Consider the following 19,692-nt stretch of genomic DNA (forward strand, 5'->3'; position numbering starts at 1 on the left):
ATCTATTATTTATCATATGAGCCTGATTCGTTGTTAAAAGCGTAGTTAATTTGCGAGGTATATTTTTTTTAAAACGTTTGGATTAATATACGGAATCATTCATAATCAACTCACAACTGATAACAGATAAAACAGTTATAAGCAACCACACATAAATACATCACAAGTAGCTAGCAACATTCAGTGATCCAGCCTTTAATAGAGTATAGACATTTAGTTAGAACACCCCTAGATATAGCTAGATAATAACTATATACATATACATACATACAACATCCCAGGTCTTGACCTGTTCAAGAGGTCCCTAAGCTGGCACCTAGGCTAGCCTAGACTCTATACTCAACTAGTCCCTCTAAACTTCTAAAGCGAGGGAAAATACGTTCTAAGCCTTCAAAACTCAAGTCAGGTGGAACGTCATCAAAAGGTAGAACATAATCTGCTACTCTTCTGCACGATCAGACATTGCCATAGGACGTCTCTCTGGTACCTCATCAAGTACCCACACAGTAGGAGTCTCGTACACAGCATTTAGGTTAAAGTTCACTTACAAACGGGGTGTAGACATTGGCTGGTCTCACAGTATATACATATAAATAGAGAACGATATTCACCTTAGACTCCGAAGACTATCTAGAGCGGAATCCTCTTTGCAGAACCATCATCAACAAACTACGGTAAGGTACTCTCACTTCCATCTGAAGAGGGAAAGGAGAGAGAAGGGGTAAGAACTGGGGAGTTGATGCCAGGGTATTTTGGCCAGTTTCACTGACCTTTTCTTTACTATTTTAGGGTAGTTTCATGCATTTTCTTAGTTAATAAGCAAGTTTTGGGTAGATAATCACTTACATCTTGATTCAAGCAAACATTGTGAATTTTACATGATTTTAAGAGAATTATGCATGAATTGAATGACAAAATAGATGATGCATGATCTCATGAGTTAGAACCTAGCTTTGATGCGCTTTACTTGCTTGATTTCAGGACAAAGGAAGCAAGGAAGATGCCACGTTAATAGCCACGTTAGTCTAACTAACGTGACTATTAACGTGGAATGGAGGCTAGCTTGCAACATTAATAAGAAAAGTGAACACCAATAACACCTTCGTGAGCCATCATAGCCTACGTTAGTGTCCACGTTAACTACATTAACGTGGAAGCTAACGTGGACGAAAAAGAAAGCCCCAACGTTAGTGGTAAAAGTGAATACCACTAACATTCCAAAAGATACAATTGGCCACGTTAAGACTCACGTTAACTACATTAACGTGAACTCTAACGTGGGAGGAGCAAGGATGAGCCAACGTTAGTGACACTCACCTTTGTCACTAACGTTGGACCAAGCCACTATTAGCCACGTTAGTTGCCATGTTAATTACATTAACGTGGAAGCTAACGTGGAGGAAAGAAATGATGAGCCAACGTTAGTGACACTCACCTTTGTCACTAACGTTGGAGATGGCAATCACCACCACGTTAGTGGTTATGTTAATACAATTAACGTGAGGCACTAATGTGGGAAGGGGCGTTTGGAGCGTTAGTGACAAAGGTAAGTGTCACTAATACTCTCAAAGCTGAGGGATGCCCACGTTAAGGGTCATGTTAGCTACACTAACGTGGACTCTAACATAGGGAGGAAGGGCAACAAGAAAACGTTATTGGAAAAGGGGAATACCAATAACGTTTGCGAAGGACCAAGAGGCAACGTTAGTGGTCACGTTAGTGCCACTAATGTTGAAGTTAATGTGGACCATTTTGGGTTAAGAACGTTTGTGAAAAAGGTGATCGTCACTAACGTTCTCGAACCCACATTTTCACTTAACGTTAACACCACTAACGTCCTAACTAACGTCCATGCCTAACTCACACTTTTTTTGCAAGAAAAGCTAAGCCCATTGAAGATGATAACTGCTTCAACTCAAAGATCCAAAGGCCCATATCCAAGACTTGAAGAGCCAACTAGAAGATCAGAAGAGTAGTATATATAGGAGTAGTTTTGAACTAGTAGACAAGCTTTTGGCATTTTGGAGAACTACTCTCTGTGAAATTTTACTTTCTCTGCAATTTCTAGTTTTACTTTTAGAATGTATTTCCCATCTAAGGTAGGAAACAAACAAAAAGTTAGTTAGTTAGTTGAAACAAATTTGAAAATCAATTTTGAAAAGATAAGAAGTTAGGAAGTTAGAAAAGATATTTTGAAAATCAAATTTTTGAAAAAGATAAGATAAGAAGATATTTTTGAAAAGATATGATTGAAATTAGTTTTGAAAAAGATTTGATTTTTAAAATCACAATTAATGACTTGATTCACAAGAAATCACAAGATATGATTCTAGAACTCAAAGTTTGAATCTTTCTTAACAAGCAAGTAACAAACATGAAATTTTTGAATCAAAACATTAATTGATGATGTTATTTTCGAAAATTATGAGATAAAATTAAGAAAAAAATTTTTGAAAAATATTTTTATAATTTCGAAAATAACTAAGAAAAATGAAAAAGATTTGATTTTTGAAAAAGATTTTGAAAAAGATAAGATTTTTAAATTGAAAATTTGATTTGACTCATAAAAACAACTAGATTTTATAAATTTTTGAAAAAGTCAAATCTACTTTTCGAAATTTTAAGAGAGAAAAAGGGAAAGATTTTTTTTTTATTTTTGAATTTTTATGATGAGAGAGAAAAACAAGAAAAATGATGCAATGCATGAAAGTTATGGATCAAAACAATGAATGCATGCAAGAATGCTATGAATGTCAAGATGAACACCAAGAACACTATGAAGATCATGATGAACATCAAGAACACATTTTTGAAAAATTTTTAATGCAAAGAAAACATGCAAGACACCAAACTTAGAATTCTTTAATGCTTAGACATAAAGAATTCAGGAATGCATATGAAAAACAAGAAAAGACACAAAACATGCAAATGCAAAGATCAAACAAGAAGACTTACCAAGAACAACTTGAAGATCATGAAGAACACTATGAATGCATGAATTTTTTCGAAAATTATTTGAAAAACAAAAATAAGGATTCCAAATTTTTTAATATGAATTCCAGGCCTCTAGCATTCTTAGTCTAAAGCTCCAATCTGAGGGTTAGGCATGGCTTAATAGCCAGCCAAGCTTTAGCATATAACATCAGAGAATATACTGCTCATTACTTATCAAAGTAACTTGCCTCTATGCTGATGGTTTGGAAGCCTCAGTCCAAAAGAATTTAGACATGGCTTTATGGCTAGTCAGGCTTCAACATGCTTCATGAAACACTAGAATTTATTCTTAAAAATTTTGAAGAAAAATATATTTTTGCTTTATACCACGAAGATTCTGATTAAGAGATCTAAGAGATACTCATTCAATCTAATGTAGAACGGAAGTGGTTGTCAGGCACGCGTTCATAGGGAATGATGATGATTGTCACGTTCATCACATTCAGGTTGAAGTGCGAATGAATATCTTAGAAGCGAAATAAGATGAATTGAATAGAAAATATTAGTACTTTGCATTAATCTTTGAGGAACAGCAGAGCTCCACACCTTAATCTATGGAGTGCAGAAACTCTACCGTTGGAAATACATAAGTAATGAAGGTCCAGGCATGGCCGAATGGCCAGCCCCCAAACGTGATCAATAGATCAAAAGGTAATCCAAAGATGATCCAAAGATGTCTAATACAATAGTAAAAGGTCCTATTTATAATAAACTAGCTACTAGGGTTTACAGAAGTAAGTAATTGATGCATAAATCCACTTCCGGGGCCCACTTGGTGTGTGCTTGGGCTGAGATTGAAGTCTACACGTGGAGAGGTCATTCTTGGAGTTGAACGCCAGCTTTTGTGCCAGTTTGGGCGTTGAACTCCACTTTGCAACTTGTTTCTGGCGCTGGACGCCAGAATTGGGCAGAGAGCTGGCGTTGAACCCCAATTTGTGTCGTCTAAACTTGAGCAAAGTATGGACTATTATATATTTCTGGAAAGCCCTGGATGTCTACTTTCCAGCGAAATTGGAAGCGCGCCATTTTGAGTTCTGTAGCTCTAGAAAATCTATTTTGAGGGCAGGGAGGTCAGAATCCAACAGCATCAGCAGTCCTTCTTCAACTTCTGAATCTGATTTTTGCTCAAGTCCCTCAATTTCAGCCAGAAAATACCTGAAATCACAGAAAAACACACAAACTTATAGTGAAGTCCAGAAATGTGAATTTAACATAAAAACTAATGAAAACATCCCTAAAAGTGACTAGATTCTACTAAAAACATACTAAAAACAATGCCAAAAAGCGTATAAATTATCCGCTCATCACCAACCTAAGGTAGTTTCCTTTTCATGATCATCTCAATAAAAGTTACAAGTAGTTTTCCCTGTATTGCGAGGAGCTAAGTTTGGTGTTGCACACCAAAACAATCCAAGAGTGAATGTGTAATTCTAAGTTTGGTGTTCCACCAAAGATTTCAGTTAGAATCACACTACACCTCTTCAAGAGCAGATTGCTAGCCCCAACCAATCAGGAAAACCAATTGACAAGAGTTTAGTTTCTAGTTCATAGTTGTTTTAGTAATAAAAGCACTTAAGGTTCTCTGCATGTATTCAATCTGTTGCATTAGGCAAGGAACTAAGTTTGGTGTTCACACACCAAATCAAGTTCAGAAATTCACAAGCATACATGCATGCTAACTATTTCTCAAGTGCTTTGGGAACAAGCAACTTCCAATAACTTTGCAGGAATTCAATCAAATCTTCGGGAAAAATGGTGCACCATCATCCAAGGAAGCGAAAAAGGATGCAAAAGCTATGGACGATGACAACAAAGTGATGGCTAGAAGTCACCACCAAAAGGTTGTATTGTTACTTGATTCCATATACTTGGAAATGCTCAAATTGGAAGTCTGAATGTATCCCTGATTATTAGTTACTCTTTAGTTTAAATCACTGGAATTTAATGTTCGTTTTCCCCCGCCTTTGTCATATGTGTGCTGGTCCAAGTTACCTGTTTTCATTTTTCACCTTTGCTTACTTGTATGCTTGCCCTTTGAATTTAATGAAAGAGAATGTTATAAAAAGGAAAGACGAGAGTGATGTTCAATTTGTGGAGTAAGTTCTTAAGCTTGTGGTGTAGTAATTACTTAGCTAAGTTGGTTCACCAACAAGGTAGGAAGGCAACTATCTGTCCTGAATCATATACTTGAAACAAAACCCATGAGACTCGCTAAATAACAAGATCCTAATAAGAAAAAGGGAAAGAAAAATGAAAGTTGAGAAATAAAGAAAAAGAGTAAGAAATAAGGCTAGGCACCAAGGGTTGAATCTTGAGGCATGTGTCTGTGGTGGTCCTGTGTAAAGGATATGCTTGAATGAATAAGCTTTCAGGGGTGCCTTATCACTTGGTAACTTGGGTTAACTAACCCGGAATTATCAGCTAAAAGTCCACTATCAAGAGTAACCTTTGCTACAGAACACTTAGTAACCCAAAGAGGTGCTGGACACCAAGGTCTCAAGTAAGAAAAATAACAAACCATGTGCCTGTGGTGTGTATGTATGGGGGAAAGAGACTTGAGGGAGTAAGTCCTTAGGGGTGTCTTAACACCCAGCACCTTGGACCAACTGGTTCGGGAGTGCTAGCTGAAAGCTTATCTTAAAGAGTCGCCCCCTCACAAAGCACCTAGTCTAAGAACACAATTAAACCTTGAAAAGATAAAAGGATCAATGAATAAAAGTCTCAAAGGGTGCAATCAAGTGAGTATTCCAAGACATGATAAAGGTCTGAAAGCCAGTAAAGGAATCAACCTAAGTTGCGATGCATAAAACCCCATAAAACCAAAGACATGACTTCCACAATAATGACTCATCTCTCTTGTCATTTCATTCATCATTCTCATGTTTCAGTACTTGCTTAGGGACAAGCAAGCTTTAAGTTTGGTGTTGTGATGCCAGGGTATTTTGGCCAGTTTCACTGACCTTTTCTTCACTGTTATAGGGTAGTTTCATGCATTTTCTTAGTTAATAAGCAAGTTTTGGGTAGATAATCACTTACATCTTGATTCAAGCAAACATTGTGAATTTTACATGATTTTATGAGAATTATGCATGAATTGAATGACAAAATGGATGATGCATGATCTCATGAGTTAGAACCTAGCTTTGATGCACTTTACTAGCTTGATTTCAAGACAAAGGAAGCAAGGAAGATGCCGCGTTAATAGCCACGTTAGTGAATGGAGGCTAGCTTGCAACGTTAATAAGAAAAGTGAACACCAATAACGCCTTCGTGAGCCATCATAGCCCACGTTAGTGTCCACGTTAACTACATTAACGTGGAAGCTAACGTGGAGGAAAAAGAAAGCCCCAACGTTAGTGGTAAAAGTGAATACCACTAACGTTCCGAAAGATACAATTGGCTACGTTAAGAGTCACGTTAACTACATTAACGTGAACTCTAACGTGGGAGGAGCAAGGATGAGCCAACGTTAGTGACACTCACCTTTGTCACTAACGTTGGACCAAGCCACTATTAGCCACGTTAGTTGCCACGTTAATTACATTAACGTGGAAGTTAACGTGGAGGAAAGAAATGATGAGCCAACGTTAGTGACACTCACCTTTGTCACTAATGTTGGAGATGGCAATCACCACCACGTTAGTGGTCACGTTAATACAATTAACGTGAGGCACTAACGTGGGAAGGGGCGTTTGGAGCGTTAGTGACAAAGGTAAGTGTCACTAACGCTCTCGAAGCTGAGGCATGCCCACGTTAAGGGTCACGTTAGCTACACTAACGTGGACTCTAACGTAGGGAGGAAGGGCAACAAGCAAATGTTATTGGAAAAGGTGAATGCCAATAACGTTTGCGAAGGACCAAGAGGCAACATTAGTGGTCACGTTAGTGCCACTAACATTGAAGTTAACGTGGACCATTTTGGGTTAGGAACGTTAGTTAAAAAGGTGATCGTCACTAACGTTCTCGAACCCACATTTTCACTTAACGTTAACACTACTAACATCCTAACTAATGTGCATGCCTAACTCACACTTTTTCTGCAAGCAAAGCTAATCCCACTGAAGATGATAACTGCTTCAACTCAAAGATCCCAAAGCCCGTATCCAAGACTTGAAGAGCCAACTAGAAGATCAGAAGAGTAGTATATATATGAGTAGTTTTGAACTAGTAGACAAGCTTTTGGCATTTTGGAGAACAACTCTCTATAAAATTTTACTTTCTCTGCAACTTTTAGTTTTACTTTTAGAATGTATTTCCCATCTATGCTTTCCATTCACAGAGCTGTGAACAACTAAACCCCTTTCATTGGGTTAGGGAGCTCTGTTGTAATTTGATGGATCAATAATAGTTTTCATTATTCTTCTTCTTTCTTTTCTCTTGATTTTACTAGAAAGCTTTCAATCTTCATCCTATTGGGTAGTTGTCTTGGAAAAGAAGCTATTCATACTGGATCTCTTCGGACCTTGGAAGAGGAATGAAGAGATCATGCTAGAAATGCTTTCTCATGTTGGACCAAATTGGGGTTTGGATGGATATGGTGACATATAATACTACCAACACTTTGATTTGGGAATACATGTGGTATAATCAGTGACCATACTTCATCTCTTTTCATAAGTAATTAGACCAAGGAATTGGCTATTGATCAATATTTGAGAGATTGGGTTGCCAAGGAATTGGAATTCAATCACTTAAGATTGCCAAGGAGATCAATGAATGCATTGATTGAGAAAGAGATGAAAATGAACTTGATCCGGAGAATACAACATCTCCTGAGCCCAATGAACTCCCCATTTCTGATCTTACCCATTCTCTTTATCATTTGCCATTTACTTTTATGCTCATATTCTCAATTCTCCATTTAAGATTCTGCAATTTATTTTCCGCCATTTACATTTTGCTCTTTATTTCCAGCATTTACATTTTCTGCTATTTACTTTTCCGCCATTTAATTTCCTGCAATTCTCAATTCAAATTCTGCTTAGCTCAACTAGAACATTCTTCTAATTAAAGTTGCTTGACCAATCAATCCTTGTGGGATTCGACCTCACTCTATTGTGAGTTTTTACTTGACGACAATTCGGTATACTTGCCGAGGGAGATTTGTTGAGAGACAAGTTTTCGTGCATCAGGAGTTCTTAGTAGGGCCGGGGTTATTAGTTAGGTTCATTAATTCTATGTTGTTTAGCAGACTAATAATAGAATACAGAGAAGCAGTAAATAGAAAATACAGATAAATAGAGAAGATAGAGAAAATAGATAGCAGAACACAAACAGAAGAATACAAGAAAATAATACGAACACAAACACAGAGAATAGAATACAAACAAGGAATGCATACATTCATGCAACAATCATAATAGAGAAAATGCACAACCAAGTATGATGCATGTCTAGCCCTAGTACATGTAATGAGCTCATTTGTCAGTTTCTACCCGCTCCCGACGTAACCCGAAGCAGCTGAAACGGGTATGGCTTTCCTGTTGGCTATTGATAAACCACTATTTTATGGTTATCTTGTGCTCAATTGAGTGGATTTTATCAACCCTTTACCCACTTATTCATACTATTTGCATGGTTTTACATTTGCCTTCCTAATTATGTGCTTTGATTGAAAACATGAATCTTTGGCCTTAAGTTCCCTATGTTTAAATCCTCTCTTATTACCATTATATGCCTTGATATGTGTGTCAAGTAATTTCAGAGATTACAGGGCAGGAATGGCTCAGAGGATGGAAAGAAAGCATGCAAAAGTGGAAGGAATACAAGAAGTTGGAGAAATTGCTAAGCTGTCTAGCCTGACCTCTTCGCACTCAAACGGCTATAACTTTAGCTACAGAGGTCTAAACGACACGGTTCCAGTTGCGTTGGAAAGCTAACGTCTGGGGCTTCGATTTGATATATAATATGCCATAGTTTCCCTGACACTAGGCAACGCGAACGTGTCATCCACGCGGCCGCGTCGCAGTGACAAAAAATCAGCGTGTTTGAATTCACAAACAGCGAATTCTGGGCTGTTTCTGACCCAGTTTGCGGCCCAAAAAACATAGATTAGAGGCTATAAAGTGGGAAAATATATCCATTCATCAATAGGCTTTTAATATTCACTTTTCATAGGATTTAGATGTAGTTTTTAGAGAGAGAGGTTCTCCACTCTCTCTTAGGATTAGGATTTAGGATTTCTCTTAGTCTTAGGAGTGACTCTCAATCCCAGGTTCAATGTTCTTTTATTTTATATTTATCTCTTACTTTTAGATACTTTAATGCTTATATTAGTTATGTTGCCTATTTGGCTTATGCTACATTCATGTTATGATTTTCTTAATTAATATTATTTGAGGTATTTCAGATTTAAGATTGCTTTGATTTATTTATATTGATGCTTTTAATTTAATTTAGAATTTTCCCTCTTGGCTTTGGTTGAGTCATTGGAGACACTTGAGTTATCAAACTCATTGTTGATTGAAAATTGGAATTCTTCAAGAATTAATTCGAGTTCCAATAACTCTAACTTTTTTCAAGGAAATACTAGGATCTGAGGAATAAAAATTAATTCATCCACTTAACTTACCTACATAGTTAGAGGTTAACAAAGTGGGAGAAAAATCCAATTCTCATCACAATTGATAAGGATAACCAGGATAGGACTTTCAGTTCTTATACCTTGCCAAGAGCTTTGTTATTTATTATTTTAACGACTTGTTATCTTACATTACTTGCTACTTCTTTCCAAAATCCCCAATTTACAAGACTCATAACCAATAATAAGAACATACCTCCCTGCAATTCCTTGAGAAGACGACCCGAGGTTTAAATACTCGGTTATCAATTTATTAAAGGGTTTGTTACTTGTGATAACCAAAACGTTTGTACGAAGAGATTTCTGTTGGTTTAGAGACTATATCTACAACGCGACTGTTTTTATAAAATTCTTTACTGGCAAAAATCCTAACGTCAAAATGGCGCCGTTGCCGGGGAATTGCAAACGTGTGCCTTATTATTGGTTATTGTAAATATTTGCTTTTTGCTTGTTTATTTGTTTTTATTTTTGTTTTTATTTTTGCTTTTTCGTAAATTAAGAGGTTATTGGTTTTTATTTAGTTATTAAAAACTTTTCAAAAATTTTTTTTCTTGGTGTTCATCTTGATCTTCAAGTTGTTCTTCGTGTTCATCTTGACCTTCAAGTTGTTCTTAATTGTTTTCTTCGTTTTGATCTAAAAAATTTTAAGTTTGGTGTCATTTTATTGTTTTTATCTTTCCTCATTAAATTCAAAAATTCAAAATTTAAAACTCAAATTTCAAATTTCAAAATTCAAAATTCAAATTTAAAAATTTAAAATTCAAATCTTAAATTTCAAATTTCAAATTTCAAACTTTAATTTTCAAATTCAAAAATTTAAATAAACTTTTAATTTAAAATTTGTTTTTATTTTCGTTTTTAATTTTTATTTGATACTATGAACTCTCACCCCTTTGGCTATGATTCTGGTTACAATTATGTTGCAGGAAGAGGAAATTACAATGAGAATAGGCATCAAGGTTGGAACAATCAAAGATGGGAGGAGCCACAAGGATTTGATAAACCCCTCATGGCAACAACCACCTCCAATGGACTGTCAACAACCACCACCATATGCCTATAAACCCTCTCCTCAACATGACTTTGGACCACCATACTCATAAGCCCCTCATCACCAAACACCACCACATGATCCTAACCCTTATCCACCATACCAACCACCTTATGAGCCATATGAACCATATCAAGAACCACCACTTTCCTATGTACCATGTCCATATCCATTACCTCAAGACTCAACAGAGCATCTCACAGAAACATGTGCAAAACTTCAAGCAACCCTTCGCCAACTGGATCAAGCGATAAATCAATTAGCTTTCTGATGGGAAGCAGAAGCTGATGAATTAAAAAAATTATTAAAATTGATACGTTGCAAGTATAGTTCTTAATTCACCGAAAATCTGCCTATCAATTTAGAAATGTGTCACAAAGAGTTTAAATCAAAATTACTGGGAGTTTTAAGTCCTAGGTCGTCTCCCAACGAGTTGCAGAGAAGGGTGCTATCTTATTAATCAGAGGTTCGAAGAAATTGAGGTAAGTAAATTGGAATGTAAACTGAGGGAAATTAAATGATATGAATAAAAGCCTTGACTGGGAATTGATTAGTTAGAATCTTTATCATTGATGGAGTGATTTTTAAGATTGATTTATAATTAACGGTTACTCTGTTCAGTTATCCTTTACTAGGTAAGGGAAAGTCAAACAAGTTGGATTACTAGATCCGTTCACGAGTTACAACCCACTTAGTTCAAAGGGATTGACGTTGGTGACAGGATAGCAATTCAACAATTAACCCAATTACAAATTTTCTTTCAATCCTTCCAACTCAAGAGTTCCTTTTCAATCAATTTCCCATCAAGTAATGAAACTACTCACGCATTGTAAATAATAAATCCATAATACATAAAAGGGAATTAAAAGAAGACATGATTATTGGAATTGAAATTGAATTAAAAAGAAATAATCCTTGCGTTAATTAATCATAAAAGTATCTGAATGACAAAATTGAACATAACAAAGAACATGGAAGAATAAAACCAAGTTAAGAGAATAAACTAGAATGATGAAGTCTTGATGAGGAAATAACTCTTCTCAATGTTCTAATGCTAAGGCCAATTGAAAATTAAAATTCTAAAAACTAGAGAGAAAAAAACCTAAGAAAGTGAAAAACTAGATCTCAAACTACTGAATGAATGTGTGTGTTGTTTCTGCATATTCTCTGACTCTAGTCTGCTGTTCCGGGCCAAAAACTGGGCCGAAATAAGATCCAAAATTGCCCCCAGTGAATTCTGCAGATTATGAAGATCGCACATGTCACGCGATCGCGTCATCCATGCGGACGCGTCGCTTACGCTTTTTCCTCTCCACGCGTTCGCGTCGTCCACGCTACCGTGTCGCTTGTGCTTTCCAATCCGCGCAGTCACACAAGCCATGCAGCCGCGTCACTGCGATTTGCGCTCCTTCGTGCGGTCGCGTGAGCCATGCGACCGCGTCACTTCTCGCTGGTTATCTCCTCAAATTCTTGTGTTCCTTCCATTTTTGCTAGCTTCCTCTCCAATCTCCATCTCATTCATGCCCTATAAAGCCTGAAACACTTGACACACAGATTATGGCATCGAATGGAATAAAGGAGAATTAAAATTAAATAATTAGAGTCTCTAGGAAGCAATTTTCAAACATGTACTAAATTTAAGAAGGAAATCTAAATGCATGCTAAATTGATGAATAAGTGGGTAAGGATCATGACAAAGCCACACAATTAAACACAATATAAATTATAAAATAGTGGTTTATCAACCTCCCCACACTTAAATATTAGTATGTCCTCATGCTAAATTGAAGGAGACAAGGAAATGAGTATGAACATGTAGAAACTCATGAAATGCAATGCAATCCTACCTAAATAAATAAATGCAACTATATCATTATTGTCCACTTGATCAAAAGTAAATAAGCCCTTCAAAATAATTACAAATCAAATTCCACTAATTCTATCATTATACAATAAAACCGATAAAAGTGCAAGAAGATAGCTTATGAAAGCAGGGAACATGAAATTTCAAGTATTGAACCCTCACTGATAATGTATGTATGCTCTAATCTCTAGTGTATAGGGTAATCACTCTATTCTTCTCTAGTTATGTTTTCTAACTTTTGTTTTTCTCCTAACCAATCAACAACAGTTAATATACCAATGCAAACATCATGAGGTCTTTTCAGGGTTGTAATGGGGCCAAGGTGCAGGTAAGGGTATACATATGGCTAAGTGAGCTTTATAAATTGAATCTTTAATTAACCTAAGCTCTCACCTAATATACATATATTCTATATACTTTTAAATTCATGCCTAGCTACCCATAATTCCCTTTTTCAACCCATACTCATGTTTCAACTTTGTATTTTAATTCTATCATATGTACATTGATCTTTGAATTCTGAATTTAACATTGGGGTAATTTTGTTCCCTTATTTATTTGTTTATCATCTCTTTTTTTTTCTTTTTTTTTTTGAATTGAAATAAATAAAGCTTATCAACGCACATAGATTTTTGATTTTTATAGTTTCACATGAATAGGTATCTATTATCCTCTTTAAATTTTCATGACACATCCCCTTAACAACTTTTGTTCCCACAATTTCCCATACTTAACTAGCACACACAATTCTATCTTAAGCTAACCAAAGATTCAATTTGGGATATGCAATTGTTTTTCAGCTTAGGGTTAGTAATGTGGTAAAATATAGAACAAATGGGGTTTTAAAGGCTCAAAGTGGTTAACAAGGGTAATTGAAAAGGGTAGGCTTGATTTGGATAAGTGAGTTTAAACAAATAATGGCCTCAATCATGTGCAAGCATGTAAATATAATAAATATTGGACATATAAGATAAAACAAAATATAGATTACAATCATAGAGAAGTAAACACACAAGAATAAAATCATTATGGTTAAATAATGTAACCATATATAAAGGCTCAAATCTTTCACAGGTTGTGTGTTCTTTAGCTCAAACATCATGTTCCAAATACAACTCAAGCAGATTTATAAAAAAATTTGAAAAATTAGTGAATTTTTTTTTCCAAAGATAGATTTTTAAAAGAACTTATTGTCTTTTCAATCAAGTAGAACATGCATGCAACTATTCTAACCTATGCAATTTATTCTATTCTATAAAGGGAAGAAAATCTAACTAAAATAATCTAATTATTGGTGTACAGAGAAGAGAAATTACCTCCGAAAGTCAGGTACTGACCGACCTCCCCACACTTAGGGCTTTGCACCGTCCTCGGTGCCATCTGTCAGGAACAGGGGTGGGCTTGTGGCAGTATCTCCACAGTCAGGACTATTGATGGGAAGCAGAAGCTGGTGAATTAAAAATTTATTAAAATGGTTACGTTGCAAGTATAGTTCTTAACTCACCGAGAATCTGCTTATCAATTTAGAAATATGTCACAGAGAGTTTAAATTAAAATTACTGGGAGTTTTAAGTCCTAGGTCGTCTTCCAACGAGTTGCAGAAAAGTGTGCTGTTTTATTAATCAGATGTTCCAAGAAGTTGAGCTAAGTAAATTGGAATTTAAATTGAGGATTTTTAAATAATATAAATAAAAGTCTTTACTGGGAATTGATTGGTTAGAATCTCTATCATTGATGGTGTGATTGTAAGATTAATTTGTAATTAATGGTTGTTCTGTTTGGTTATCCTTTACTAGGTAAGGGAAAGTCAAACAAGTGGGAATGCCAGATCTGTTCACAAGTTGCAACCCACTTAGTTCAAAGGAATTGGCGTCGGTGACAGGATAGCGATCCAACATTTAACCCAATTACAAATTTTCTTTCAATCCTTCCAACTCAAGAGTTCCTTTTAATTAACTCCCCATCAAGTAAGGAAACTACTCACGCATTGTAAATAAAGAATCCATAGCGCATGAAAGGAAATTAAAAGAAGACATGATTATTGGAATTGAAATTGAATTAAAAAGAAATAATCCTTGCATTAAATAATCATAAAAGTATCTGAATGACAAAATTGAACATAACAAAGAACATGGAAGAATAGATCCAAGTTAAGAGAACAAACTAGAATGCTGAAGTCTTGATGAGGAAATAACTCTTCTCACTGTTCCAATGCTAAGACCAATTGAAAATTAAAATTCTAAAAACTAGAGAGAAAAACCTAAGAGAGTGAAAAACTAGATCTAAAACTACTGAATGAATGTCTCTCTTGTTTCCGCATATTCTCTGACGCTAGTCTGCTGTTCCGGGCCGAAAACTGGGCCGAAATAAGGTCCAAAATCGCCCCCATCGAATTCTGCAGATTATGCAGATCGCGCATGTCACGCGATCGCATCGTCCATGCGGACGCGTCGCTTGCGCTTTTTTTTCTCTCCACGCGTTCGCGTCGTCCACGCTACCGCGTCGCTTGCGCTTTCCAATCCGCGCGGTCGCGTGAGCCATGCGGCCGCGTCACTGCGATTTGCGCTCCTTCTCACGGTCGCGCAAGCCATGCGACCGCATCACTTCTCGTTGGTTATCTCCTCAAATTCTTGTGTTCCTTCCATTTTTACTAGCTTCTTTTCCAATCTCCAACTCATTCACGCCCTATAAAGTCTGAAACACTTAACACACAGATCACGGCATCGAATGGAATAAAGGAGAATTAAAAATAAATAATTAAAGTCTCTAGGAAGCAATTTTCAAACATGTACTGAATTTAGGAAGGAAATCTAAATGCATGCTAAATTGATGAATAAGTGGGTAAGGATGATGACAAAACCACACAATTAAACACAATATAAACTATAAAATAGTGGTTTATCAACCTCCCCACACTTAAACATTAGCATGTCCTCATGCTAAATTGAAGGAGACATGGAAATAAGTATGAACATGTAGAAACTCATGGAATGCAATGCAACCCTACATATATAAATAAATGCAACTATATGATTATTGTCCACTTGATCAAAAGTAAATAAGCCCTTCAAAATAGTTACAAATCAAATTCCACTAATTCTATCATTATACAATAAAACCGATAAAAGTGCAAGAAGATAGCTTATGAAAGCAGGAAACATGAAAATTCAAGCATTGAACCCTCACTGATAATGTATGTACGCTCTAATCTCTAGTGTATAGGGTAATAACTCTATTCTTCTCTAGTCATATTTTCTAACTTTTGTTTTTCTCCTAACCAATCAACAACAGTTAATATACCAATGCAAACATCATGAGGTCTTTTCAGGGTTGTAATGGGGCTAAGGTGCAGGTAAGGATATACATATGGCTAAGTGAGCTTTATAAATTGAATCTTTAATTGACCTAAGCTCTCACCTAATATACATATATTCTATATACTTTTAAATTCATGCCTAGCTACCCATAATTCCCTTTTTCAACCCATACTCATGTTTCACCTTTGTATTTTAATTCTATCATATGTGAATTGATCTTTGAATTCTGAATTTAACTTTGGGGTAATTTTGTCCCCTTATTTATTTGTTTTTTTTTATTGAATACATAAAGCTTATCAATGCACATAGATTTTTCATTCTTATATTTTCACATGAGTAGGTATCCAAATTCCCTTTAAATTTTCATGACATATTCCCTCAACAACTTTTGTTCCCACAATTTCCCATGCTTAACTGGCACATACAATTCTATCTTAAGCTAACCAAAGATTCAATTTGGGATATGCAATTATTTTTTCGGCTTAAGGTTAGTAATGTGGTAAAATATCGAACAAATGGGAATTAAAGGCTCAAAGTGGTTAACAAAGGTAATTGAGATGGGTAGGCTTGATTTGGATAAGTGAGTTTAAACAAATAATGGCCTCAATCATGTACAAGCATGTAAATATAATAAATATTGGACATATAAGATAAAACAAAATATAGATTACAATCATAGAGAAGTAAACACACAAGAATAAAATGATTATGGTTAAATAATGTAACCATACATAAAGGCTCAAATCTTTCACAGGTTGTGTGTTCTTTAGCTCGAACATCATGTTCCAAATACAACTCAAGCAGATTTATCATAAAAATTTTGAAAAATTAGTGAAATTTTGTTCCAAAGATAGATTTTTAAAAGAAACTTATTGTCTTTTCAATCAAATAGAACATGCATGCAACTATTCTAACCTATGCAATTTATTTTATTCTATAAAAGAAAGAAAATCTAACTAAAATATCCTAATTATTGGTGCTAGAGAAGAGAATTTACCTCCGAAAGTCAGGTACTGACCAACCTCCCCACACTTAAGGCTTTGCACCGTCCTCGGTGCCATCTGTCAGGAATAGGGGTGGGCTGGTAGCAGTATCTCCACAGTCGGGACCATCATGGATCCCGGTGCTGGTAAAAGAAGTGGAGTCCGGAGTGTCTGAGTCCTTGAATTTGCCCATGATCAGCTCCTTGAGGTTTGTGAATCGGCGCTTGTTACGGCGCTCTCTCATCTTAGCTTTCTGTTCATGCTGATCCAACTTTTCAAGTAACTGTTGGAGCAATTTCTCAGTGGTAGATGCTTGTGGTGTTGAAGAAGTAATATCTTCAACTGGCTCAGTAGGCTGGCTTGTAGTGGCTGCTGAAAGTCTGAGGTATTTCCCGTTAGGGACATATTGATCATCCCGTGGAAGCGTGGCTTTGGTGTCCCCAGCTCTGTAGGAGACTCCGGCTGCTGAGACAAGATCTGAGACCAGGGCAGGAAAAGGTAGGTTGCCCGCGATTTGTACGTGTTCCATAGCATTCCAGATATGTCTTGAGAGATTCAGAGGTTAGTCTGTAAGGATGCACCATAGTAGAACAGCCATGTCTGCAGTGAAGGAGGACTCATGAGTGCTTGGAAAGACGTAATGGGACATGATCTGTGCCCATACGCGGGCCTCCAAGGTAAGTGCGGAAGCCAAGATTCCCCTAGGGCGGGTACGGTGGTATCCGTAGATCCAACGGCTGCCAGGTAAAGCGATGACTCCGAGAACGGAGTCCTAGTCAAATTGGTATCTCTGGCGCTGAAGGGTGGCTTCTTGAAAAGTGTCCATTCCTGCTGGAATAGGGGGAAGACTCAGAGCTTGCTGAATGGCCTCTTCTGTGATGGGGACTTGCTTCTGCCGGACATAAACAGACTGCAGGGTCGGTATGTAGAAGTTGGAGTAGAACTCAACTACACAAGAGAGATTGACCTGCCTCGGCTGTCTCCGTAAGAAATCCCATTGTCTTCGCTCAATTTGCGGCTCAACAAAGGCGGCAATATTGGACGGGAGGATAAGAAGGTATTCATTGTTATAGTTCTTTTCTGCTAGGATAGGGAACATCTGCTCACAGTAGCGATTGGGAAATCGCGCAGTGTCCTTTGCTAGAAAGGCTTTCTCCTTGTCGTCCACCTTTATTATCCTCTTAACTCTTTTTGTTGAGGGTTTGACTGCGGTTGAAGAAGGCTCTACCATTAATGCTCTTTTAGTTCCTCTTCTTGCTGGTGGTTTGGACGTAGCTTTCTCTTTTCCTTTCTTGGTGGCCATCCTGAAAGAAGGGAAGAGAAAGGAAATTAAATTCAAAGAGATAAAGCAAGGAAGAGGGTATTGTAAGTGATAGTCAATGCACAATAAAGATAAATGGCATTAACACATGGTCCGGATTACATGTGAAAAGCTCATCAATGGAACTATAGCAAGTGCATGTAGGACAATGGAATGCAAGAGGTTTATTGGCATGCAGGCAAAGGCATGAGTAGCATATATCAAACATTCAATGTCCAGTTTAGATTACCATTTGTAACAAATTATTACGTTTGTATTGACAATTAAATCTAATTAATAAAATAATAAGGGAAAGTTGTGAAAAGCAAGCATTGAATAGTATAGCAACATAGAGAAGTGCATAATGCCACATGAGCTTTTTCACAAACATATAGCATGCATGGTGAATAGGGTATAGAAAATATGAAGATAAACATGCAAGCAATCCCTTAAATAGGAGAAAAATAATTGTCAAACAATTTGCAATAATCCACAGGCATATAATGGGGGGTGATGACTCAAAAGGTTTCTAACACCATGTAAAAGTAAAAGAAGAAGAAGAAAAATAAAAGTTTGAAAAGAAAAAAAGAAAAGAAAAAGAAAATAATAATATATATACATAATAGAATAAGAATGATAGAAAAGAGAAGAAGGAAGAAGAAGGTAAAACCTTGTTAATGGAGGAGAGAGAGAGAGAGTGAGAGGTGAGATAGAAAGGGGAAGGGGGGAAAGAAGAAAGAAGGAGGGAAAAGAAAAATTAAGATTTGGAGGAAAGAAATATAAGATAATTTGGCAATTGGGGTTTAGCTGTGCGGCGCATGCGACGCTGCCGCCTGGGGCACGCGATCGGGTCGGTCACGCAGTCGCGTGACCTGTGTTGCGCTGCTGGCGCAAGTGCAGCCTCGCTCCAGCACAACTCTCTGTTCGATTCATTTTAATTGCCAAAATTGGGTGACGCGATCGCGTCGGTCACGCGATCGCATGAGTGTGCGTTATAAAATAGGGGACGCGGCGGCGTCAGCGACGCGGTCGCGTGACAGGGATTGTGCTTCCAGCACCAATCCAACACCACTCTCGCGCAATATAGCATTGTGCACCCTTTTACGTCGAAAATGCAAGGCACGCGGCCGCGTCAGAAACGCGGTCGCGTGGGAGGCCATGATTCCTATGCGACGCGAACGCGTCAGGGACGCGGTCGTGTGGGTCAATTTGTGTCATTGGCACGACTCCAGCGCTCCTCCTGCGTAACTTTCTGTTCATTTTTATTTTTCTTTACTCCCCCTGCCACGCGGACGCGTCGCGCGGCGAAAATTTTTTTTTTTAAAAAATAAAGATATGTAATTGAAAGAGCACGAAGGCACTAATAAAGAGAAGAGTTATTAAAGAAGAAAAACTAAGAGTGAAGAAAAGAACGATCATACCGCGGTGGGTTGTCTCCCACCAAGCACTTTACTTTTACGTCCGTAAGTTGGACGCTCCAATAGCTCAATCTGTTGCGATGTGGGGATCTTCCAGGTGGAAGATCTCAAGCTCCTTATTTTTCTGCAATTTCTCACCATGGTATAGCTTCAGGCGCTGTCCATTAACCTTAATAAGTTCAGAG

The sequence above is a fragment of the Arachis hypogaea genome, chromosome 12, assembly GCF_003086295.3.
Source record: "Arachis hypogaea cultivar Tifrunner chromosome 12, arahy.Tifrunner.gnm2.J5K5, whole genome shotgun sequence".
In the NCBI taxonomy this organism is placed as follows: domain Eukaryota; kingdom Viridiplantae; phylum Streptophyta; class Magnoliopsida; order Fabales; family Fabaceae; genus Arachis; species Arachis hypogaea.